This window comes from Mugil cephalus, chromosome 5 (genome assembly GCF_022458985.1).
Source record: "Mugil cephalus isolate CIBA_MC_2020 chromosome 5, CIBA_Mcephalus_1.1, whole genome shotgun sequence".
Lineage (NCBI taxonomy): Eukaryota > Metazoa > Chordata > Actinopteri > Mugiliformes > Mugilidae > Mugil > Mugil cephalus.
The window spans coordinates 7,053,143-7,062,331 of NC_061774.1; positions in this window are offsets into that span (position 1 = coordinate 7,053,143).

The following is a 9,189-nucleotide window of genomic DNA, read 5'->3' on the forward strand; positions in this document are numbered from 1 at the left end:
TAATTCTCACTGCGGCATAAGATGCTTGATATCGATAGCCTCAAAAGCCTTTCCCTTAGTGTCTTCAGACAAAATAAGATCCTCGCTCTTATGTATAAATCCTTCTAATCACCAAGTTTCTACATTTAGGTCACCCCTCTTTTGTTAAGATGACATTGGTTCCCTGCAGCAAGTGTCTCTTCCACCCACTCAAGGGGGACCACAAACATGGGAGCACTTTGCTTCATTCACCTTTTTTTATGCTCTGTTTATGACCTATTAAAAAAGTGCCCACATTTATTTTTGACATAACCGCCTTTGTTAATGACAGTGCCACTGTCCTTTTATGTTTGCATCCTCATCACAATGATTGCAGACCTCCTTTGAAATCCCTCAGCAGTGTTTTCATGCCTTTGTATTTTTTATATCGCATAAATGACAGCTGCCCTCTGGGACTTGTCTCGCTTTAGACTTTTTCCTCATTTGCAAAACACTTTCAGAGTTCAAAAGAAGGTGCATCTTACGTTTACATCTCTACCAGTGACAGGGATGAGGTGAGCCTAGACAGATCTGGTGTAAAAATACCCCACTATTTTTATTTTATTTTCCTTTTATGAAATCTTTTGCCAGCTTATTTCAGCAGAATTGCATGATGCCCTACCTAGATATGACTTCCAGACAGGGTTTTGTGGGTTTGCGCTTGGCTGTCTTGGAGGCCTTCTTTAAACGGTGTCCTGCTGAGACACCTGCGGGATCTTCTTTTCGGAGAAGCTGACATTCAGTCGTGTCTCTCAGGCTCATGGCTAGCTCTCCGGGGAAGCTGGGGAAACAAAAGCCCAACGTGGCATGAATCCTGAGGAAACCAGTCACTGTAGATTGGCTCTTGCCTCCCTGCTGAGATACACTGATAAGGCTAGGGAGCTAACTGACAGGATCCCTTTTCTTAACAGCAAAATGTGGCACTTTTCTACTCCTATGTCTATGTTTCAGAAATGTATAATGCACTTCTTAAAGCTGTAGAAGTTGTAGCATTACATACATTTGTAACTGGAGTAAGTATTGCCTTGTCTGAGAGATTGGGCAGGGGTCACCATTGGTTCATGGTCACAGAATGTTGGCACTGGAGGTAAATCATAAGGTATGGGATTGTAGAATAATAATAATACATGTAATAAAACTTTAAGGTGCTATAACATATAACATATACTCACCGGTCACTTTATTAGGTACACCTTACTAGTAAAATGTTGAACCCCCTGTTGCCTTCAGAACTGCCTTAATTCTTCATGGCATACTTTCAACAAGGAGTTGAAAACATTCCTCAGAGATGTTGGTCCATATTGACATGATGGTATCACACAGTTGCTGCAGATTTATTGACTGCACATCTATGATGAGAATCTCCCGTTCCACCACATCCCAAAGGTGCTCTATCTATTGGAGTGAGATCTGGTGACTGTGGAGGACATTGGAGTAGAGTGAACTCATTGTCATGTTGAAGAAACCAGTTTAAGATGATATGAGCTTTGTGACATGGAGCATTATCCTGCTGGAAGTAGCTGTCAGAAGATGGGTACACTGTGGTCATAAAGGGATGGATATGGTCAGCAACAATACTCAGGTAGGCTGTGGCATTTAAACCATGCTCAGTTTGTACTAAGGGGCCCAAAGTGTGCCAAGAAAATATCCCCCACACCATTACACCACCACCAGCAGCAGCCTGAGCTGCTCCTCTGACCTCTCACATCAACAAGGCATTTTCATCCACACAACTGCTGCTCACTGGATATTTTCTCTTTTTGGGACTATTCTCTGTAAACCCTTAGCTCAGACTGCAGCAGATGACTAATGAACTGATTGTCCTCAATGACCGGCTTTGTCTGTTTTTTACCCTTAAGAAGTTCCAGTGTCCTCACTGTCTGACAGAATCATACACATACACTCCTCTGTTACTTTAAATGAAGATAATGGCCACTTATTGTATTAAGTGGAAATCAATGATATATTAAACTTGATATATTTGGCGTACTTTAGGCTGGATGTTCAGGAGCAGTTGTCAGTGTATCTTGAACAAAAACACGTCACGTTTTGGGATTTTAGTGAAGTGAATCAATACTACACCAACAGATTGGATCGGCATTGTAATAATCAAATGGAAACAAAGGCATTGGAAAGCACAGTGATGTGTAATCAGAATTTATCTGTACTGACAAACTCTCTGGCCTTTCTAAGCCAGCAGCCTATTAAGACGGCAAAATTAAAAAACAAAAACTAGAAATATTTGTACATGCTGTACTTGATGCCTGCTTTGATGGAGGAAGAGTCAAGAACGTTTAGATGGTAATGCAAGTAAGTAGGCTTTCAGGCGGAGATACTTAAACTCAGCATGGCATTGTTTTGGATGCCTACTGACCCTTTCTGTTGCCCTGTAATGAATATAAACTGCAGCGTAAAATTGAATAAAACAGAAACAACTCGAACGAAAATTCAATAAGAAGAAATAAATGGGGCTTTTTCACAAGACCAGGGAAGTGTATCTAATCCTTTAATTAGGCCGCTAGTACATATAGTGTGTTTTCTCCTCTTTTTCTTTTCTTTTTCTTTTTGTCTTATACAGTATATATTTAGTTATATGTAGAGAGAGGGTGAGAGGATAAAGAGTGAGGATGTGAATCAAACAATTGAAGTAAACATGTGCTGGATTTGACATTCAGACAGAAAGCAATGATTTAGTGTATTTTTTTTTTTTGGTCTGGTTGATTTGAAATGTTTTGTTTTTGACAAACAACAAAAAGCAAAGAAAACTCAGAAATGAAAGCTGCTTCTGCAACCTCTCTTTGGAGCCCAGAATATTTCATCTTAAAATACACTTTCTTCAGGACTTGGACGTTTGTAGGGAACGCAGTGGGGCTGTAATGGGTTTCATGTTTGCTCCCTGCTATTACGTTACTGCAAAACCGGCAGACACTAATGCAATGATAGAAAATGACACGGGGAACGCAATATTGCTCCTCCTGTCTTACGAGTGAGGAATTGCACTAATAAATATGGTTAATGGGAACACAAGTCAGACTGTGTGGAGGGGTTTCACGTCACCAGAATGCTAAGCTTTGTGTAAAACTATAAAACAAAAGATCTGTGAAAAAGGAGTTGGGAAAGAGTTGCAGGTATGTGGAGGCCATTTGTGGCACCAAAGGTGTTTGAATGAGAAGACAAGGAAGGAAGGGAGGGGAAGTATTAGAACAATAATTACACATTGGTAATAACTACACAGTGACATCTGCTTGTGCGCCTTTTCCACCCATAACTCTCTATGCTGGTCTCTATGGCAACCATGGGCTTTTAAAGCCCCACCAACCCAGACCAACAAATACTCACGTGCTGTATCTGGACACATGCCTGTGTTGTTCTCGAGTCTTTTCCAAATCTTCTGGAAATATTTTGATGACATCATTTTATTATTTTATTCTTTTATACGTATTCTGCATCCACTGCATGCACTATTTTTATACTGGATGGTTGCACAAGCTACATAAACGTAAACTTAGTTTGCGCGCGTCATAAATTGTGCTCGCCTTTGGATTAATATGTGGGGGGAATATGAGAAGCGTAAAGCAGCTCAGAATATCATCAAGAGCCACATGGGAGTGAAAGGCGCAGGGGCCAGATGTAATCTTTTATTAATTCTGCTCCGTTCGCTTGTGTGCCACTCCGGGAGTCATGATGAAGACATCCTGGTGACGAACGTCCAATAAAGCACTCGCCTTCCACAGTCATGAAACCAGACCTGTAGAGACCTATTGGATGACACTAAATATGGTTGTGTGACACGTTCATCTCACCAGTCCAGTGATGTACATTTCCTACATTTTCATCTTCTTGTATAGTAAAATCATGGTTTCGGCATCAAATTTGCAATAACTGGGTGCAAATTGAACATAGAGTATTTTGTACGTGTTAAGAGTTGGTAAACAGGGTAATGTAGTTGTAAGTAATTAAGTAGAAATCAAATTCTCTCTTCTCATGTTTTATAATCCCTTGGGAATATGGGATAAAAAATTATTCCAATCATCCCGCTTACAGCGGTATTGGGTTGTTTAAAACTGCCTGTATTATAAATCTGTGCTTCCACTATTGAGATGTTAAATAATTTAAAGATGCTCAAGCCAGTGATTAAAGCAGGAAAGATTAGCTTCAGAGTCAAGAACCTGGTTTTAATTCAGCCTCAGCTAATGCAAATCTGATCTCAAATTGATCTACAGTAGCATGTTGAGGTTTACGCTATAAACTGTGCTTAAGTCACCCTAAAATAAATAGAGTGGCTGATGTACAATCATCTCAGTGCTCAGTAAAGCCCAATACAAGGGTGAAACTGTCAAGTCTTTGTGCAATATTGCAGTCACATAACTCCTGTGGTCCATGAGGTGGATGTGCTGCACATACTATATATACAACATTAATCATGAATCCTAGACAGGTCCCTATAACATAAAAATCTATGCGATACGTGCTTGGAGGTGGTGAAAAAGAGGTTTATAGGAAACCTTGGAAATGGCTTTAAAAGAGAGACTCAAGGTTGTGTGTGTGTTTGTATGTGTTGATATTGATGTAACGGTCTTGATTTAGATACGGTCTTTGTGGGCAGGCTGTATTTTGCCGTCTGACTTTGTTTATTGTATATGTTTGTGAGAATATCAATATTACTGATGTTTCCCAGCCCTCCCTCTCACTGTGTCTATCAATGGCACAGAGATTGTGATGTGTAAATGTAACAACACCCTAGAGAAATCATGGAAAAAAAGTAAATAAATAACACAGGAGCCAGGAGTGCACAGATTTTACTTACGTTTTACACTGGCAGACAGATCTATTAAAAGGAAGTATTTCCACAATGCTGCTGGAGGTGCTAAGTTACCGGTAAGTGACTAAAGAGCCTATAAGAAGATGAGAAGCGACATTACTGAAAACAGAGCAACACAATGAAAGAGCTGAGATTACACTTCCTGTATATTTACAGCCTGCTGGCACCACTGCGAAACAAGTTCCAACACCAAACACTATTGAAAGTGACTCCGGTGACAAAACAGATTAAATGTGATACCAGTCACATGTGTGCAGCATCCAAATTAACACAGCAAATAAAACACAACGCCGGGGCAACATAAAGTTTTCCATTTCCCGCTGCCCATTAACTCAGTACTTGCTTGCACAGATGAGCGAGCAGCGAGCTATCTACTTTATGTCACTTTAATTACCACCTGGAAGAACACACAGACTTGCACACTCCAGGCAAAGATTGCGCTGCTGCCATCTATGCCACTGCCAAATGAACAGTAAATATAAACCCTGCAAAATGCTGATATGTACACAGAAACAGGAAGAGGGAGAGAGGGAGGGAGACACCAGTAGATGCCTAAGTAACGGAGTGGAAACTGATCAGGGAAAAACTCATAGGTGCACAAATGTAGTGGTGGTTATAGTTGATATAAAGTGCAGAATGTTTAATGAAAATGCTAAAATCCTGACCTTTATCTGACCTGCTGAAATTATTTCACTAGTAAATAAATTTGCTCAGTGTCAGTCAAGTTTATATTTTAGACTTGTCAAGAAATAGAATGATTCCACTCTTGACTGCAACACAATGTATAGCGCAGACCAAGGGTGTCAGAGGGTCCAATTTGACCTGTGGGATGAATTTGCAAGGTGCATAAACGACATCGAAGACAAAAACTGATAACTGTCCGAGTTGTCCTCTAGGGGTTGCACTGTTTTAGAAATGAAACGTTCAACTGGAAATTTAACCAGACGGATAATGCGTGTGAGCATGCCCCACAACCGGTGTGCTGGCATTTGACCCCGGAACAAAAATGTCCAAGAAAGCTGGTTGCAGAAGAAGAAGGTAAATAGAGCTGGTAAAACAACCATCTGAGGGATAGCACACATCTTATCTTCACCAGAGGTGATGTATGAGATTTAAAAAATCTACTTTTATTCCTATGGTTGTTGTCGGGAATGCCAGTCTGGCGCATGAACGACTCTTGTTTAATATATGACGTAATAGTTCAACCGGAAAACGGGCCATATTAACATCCTATTAGCCCGCTGAAAAGACACATATTGCCACCTCGTGTGGAAGAAGAGGACATGTTTGTGTGAGTTATTCGATTTTCTCCGTTGCACGTAAACTGGGACAAGCACTAGAAAGTCGAATTTCGGGCATAGCTCAATTAAGCTGTTCATGTACACGCACTGACTTAGACTAAGGTGTTGACCTATGTCAATTGATACCAAAATTTACGACGATAACCGAATTAATTTTGCCCATGTCGGTATATTCGGTATTTAAAAAAAAAAAGAAGTGTTTTTTGACTTTTGACTGTGTAGGTAGGTTGTGCTACTGTGTCTTTAAGACGCTGCACACGTCGTACAGCGTATGTAGTCACGTGACTCCACTCATCCAGTCTGTAACAAGAAGGGGAAGAGGCGGAAATGGAGGAGCGTTTAAACTTAGAAGCGGCAGCTGCAGCGCCAGCGGCGGAGGTAGACCTAGTCAAGGAGGAGGAAAAGCAGCAGCTTGTTCCAAAGAGAAATTTGTTTTCAATCGTGTGGCAGTATTTTGGTTTTAACAGGGAGGATACTGCTCAGAAAAACGTAAAATGTAAGTTGTGCAAAAACATTGTTGTCACCAGCCAGGGCAATACATCTAACCTTTTCCACCACCTGTAATACAATCATGTGGTTGATCAACTTAGACTATCTTCAGTCAGACCTCCGCATTAACCCCGCAACCATAAAAAGCACGTCAGAATATACCTTTGTGTGAGGGGTGAAGATGAGCCACTTTCATAAATATAATTAAAATACAGTATAATATTATGTGATTGTGTACATTAAAATTTAATTAGAATGCCAACCTTTAAATACAATATGTGATAGGATAATTAAATTTTTTTAAAATTGGCGAAGTTTAGAGGGATTGTCTGGGATCGATAAGTGGGGCACTCCAATTAGTTTGGTGGGGACTAAGGGATAGTAGGCATTCAAAATATTAATTGAATAATTGCTTAGTGCTCATAGAGGCCATGGAATGAATAAACTCATAGGTGTGTAAAAATGGCAGTATCAAGTCTAATACAGGCGAGTCAGCTGGTGTAGAGGTACCAGAAGCAGGCTGAAGAATTATGCATTCAGGTAGGAATGAATAACTGTAAGTCATGAGGACTGGGCAGGTTAATTAGTCTAGGACCACAGGTGAGAAACCTTATGGAAGAATATTCGGGCCCACCCACGAGAAAAAAATTAGAGGAGGTAGATTTTTTTGTTTCATCATGCACATTGAGAAAAAAATTGAAATTTCAAGAAAAAAGTCTAAATACATAGACCTTTAAACCGGTAGTACCGTATGTGTATGGTACCGCCAATACTCCGCGGAAGAGTATTGGGGCTTAATTGATAATTAGTATTAAGAATTGAAGATTGTATTGTGATTATTTTTTCAGGAAGTTGCAACAAGTGCGCACAGTGTATAGAAACCGGCAGTACTATCTGTAGACTACTCATGGCGAATGTGATGTCTTTGGCAGGATAGATGGTCTCTGCCTGGCTTCAGGGCTCTATGGGCTCGAGGGACATGCTCCAACAAAGTCTGAGTCTAAGCCTGAACTCTGATTTGACATACCCTGAGACATGAAACTCTGAGCAGGTAATTTGTGTTGAGTTAATCAACTTAGACTATCTTCAGTCAGACCTCCGCATTAACCCCGCAACCATAAAAAGCCATCATCAATGGAGCCCCGATCTGATTCACCATGTTGCCATGGTGAATCAGATCGGGGAAGGCGGATGGATAGAAGGCGGGCACTATATTTCACCCACATGGAGTTTAAGGCACTTGTATAGTGAGCTGGAGCTCTTTCTTTGGAAAAAAAAAAAGGAAAAAGGAACCACTGCTTCTGCTGCAAGAGAGAGACAACAGGCCTGGGAAAACATCTCTGCTCGGGTTAATGCATAAGTTTAATTGTAGTCCTATGTGATCTGAATGCTAATATTACAGATGAAAATTATTAATTAATTAAACCTGAAATTAATTTAAATGAGGTGCACTCCTGCCAGCACGAAACACACCTGGCAGCAGATCAAGATGAAATATAAAAACATAGTTCAGTCAGAAGACTTAAGGCATGAAGTTGTTCATATTATAGACACTAAACGTGAATCTTTCATTGTGCAGTTATGTCACCGATATCATCCTCTAATTCGGGGTTCAGGGTGTTGCTCTCCTCTAATAGTGCCAATATTATGAAGAGCAACACATCCCACAATAATGTCACAGGCTCTGTCAGGGTTAACCCTTAGGTGACGCAAGCACTGGAAATGGGCTTTCAGCAGGTCTTTGGTCATCTGAGCTCTTCCCCTGCAATGAGCCCTGTTAGAGTTCTGTTGGGGGCCTGCTGGATCAGGGTATGGGGTCATCAGGGTTGGGAGGCAACGATAGCCCCATCACCCAGCAGACGTCCATCAAACTCACCTATAATGTGTAGAGGATACATTTTAGTGTAGCAAAAGGGGGAGACAAATAGACAAGTGCAAAGCTTAAGGTTGATTACCACGCACCGGTCTGTAGCCGATGTCACACTCATGAAATATCCATGAGTCACGAACAGACCTTGGCCACTTCGCCTCCACATTCGTGATGATGTATGTAGCATCACATGCGATCTTGACAATGCAGAGATGTTAGGTGAAGTACTGTAAAGCATTATTTAACAGTTTGAGTCAAGGTAGCTGCAGATTGATGCTGTGAATGGACATAATCCCTTCATTTTGTGATGGAGCAGTGATGGGAATGTAAGTCCCATTTATGCACTTTATCACGTTGGGGAATACTACTATAACATCAGATTATTAATCCTAGTCTGAGGATGCAGCAATGCAATAAGAGGATAATTATTATTTAAAAGATTTCTACATGATTTATCTACAATCCTGTGGAACTCCTGCTCCTCCTTAACGGTTTTTACAGACATTTGACAGGCTGTGGGGGGGGGGGGGTGACTTTATGACAGCATTCAAAAAAATCGATACTTTTATGTCAAACTCCAACATGGCCGCCTATGTGGACAGAGACACTGCACATGAGGTAATTGTTTTTGGACTTCTTGTTAATTACATTTTTGGGGAGATTTGTTTTTGAAATCTTTTTTTTTGAAT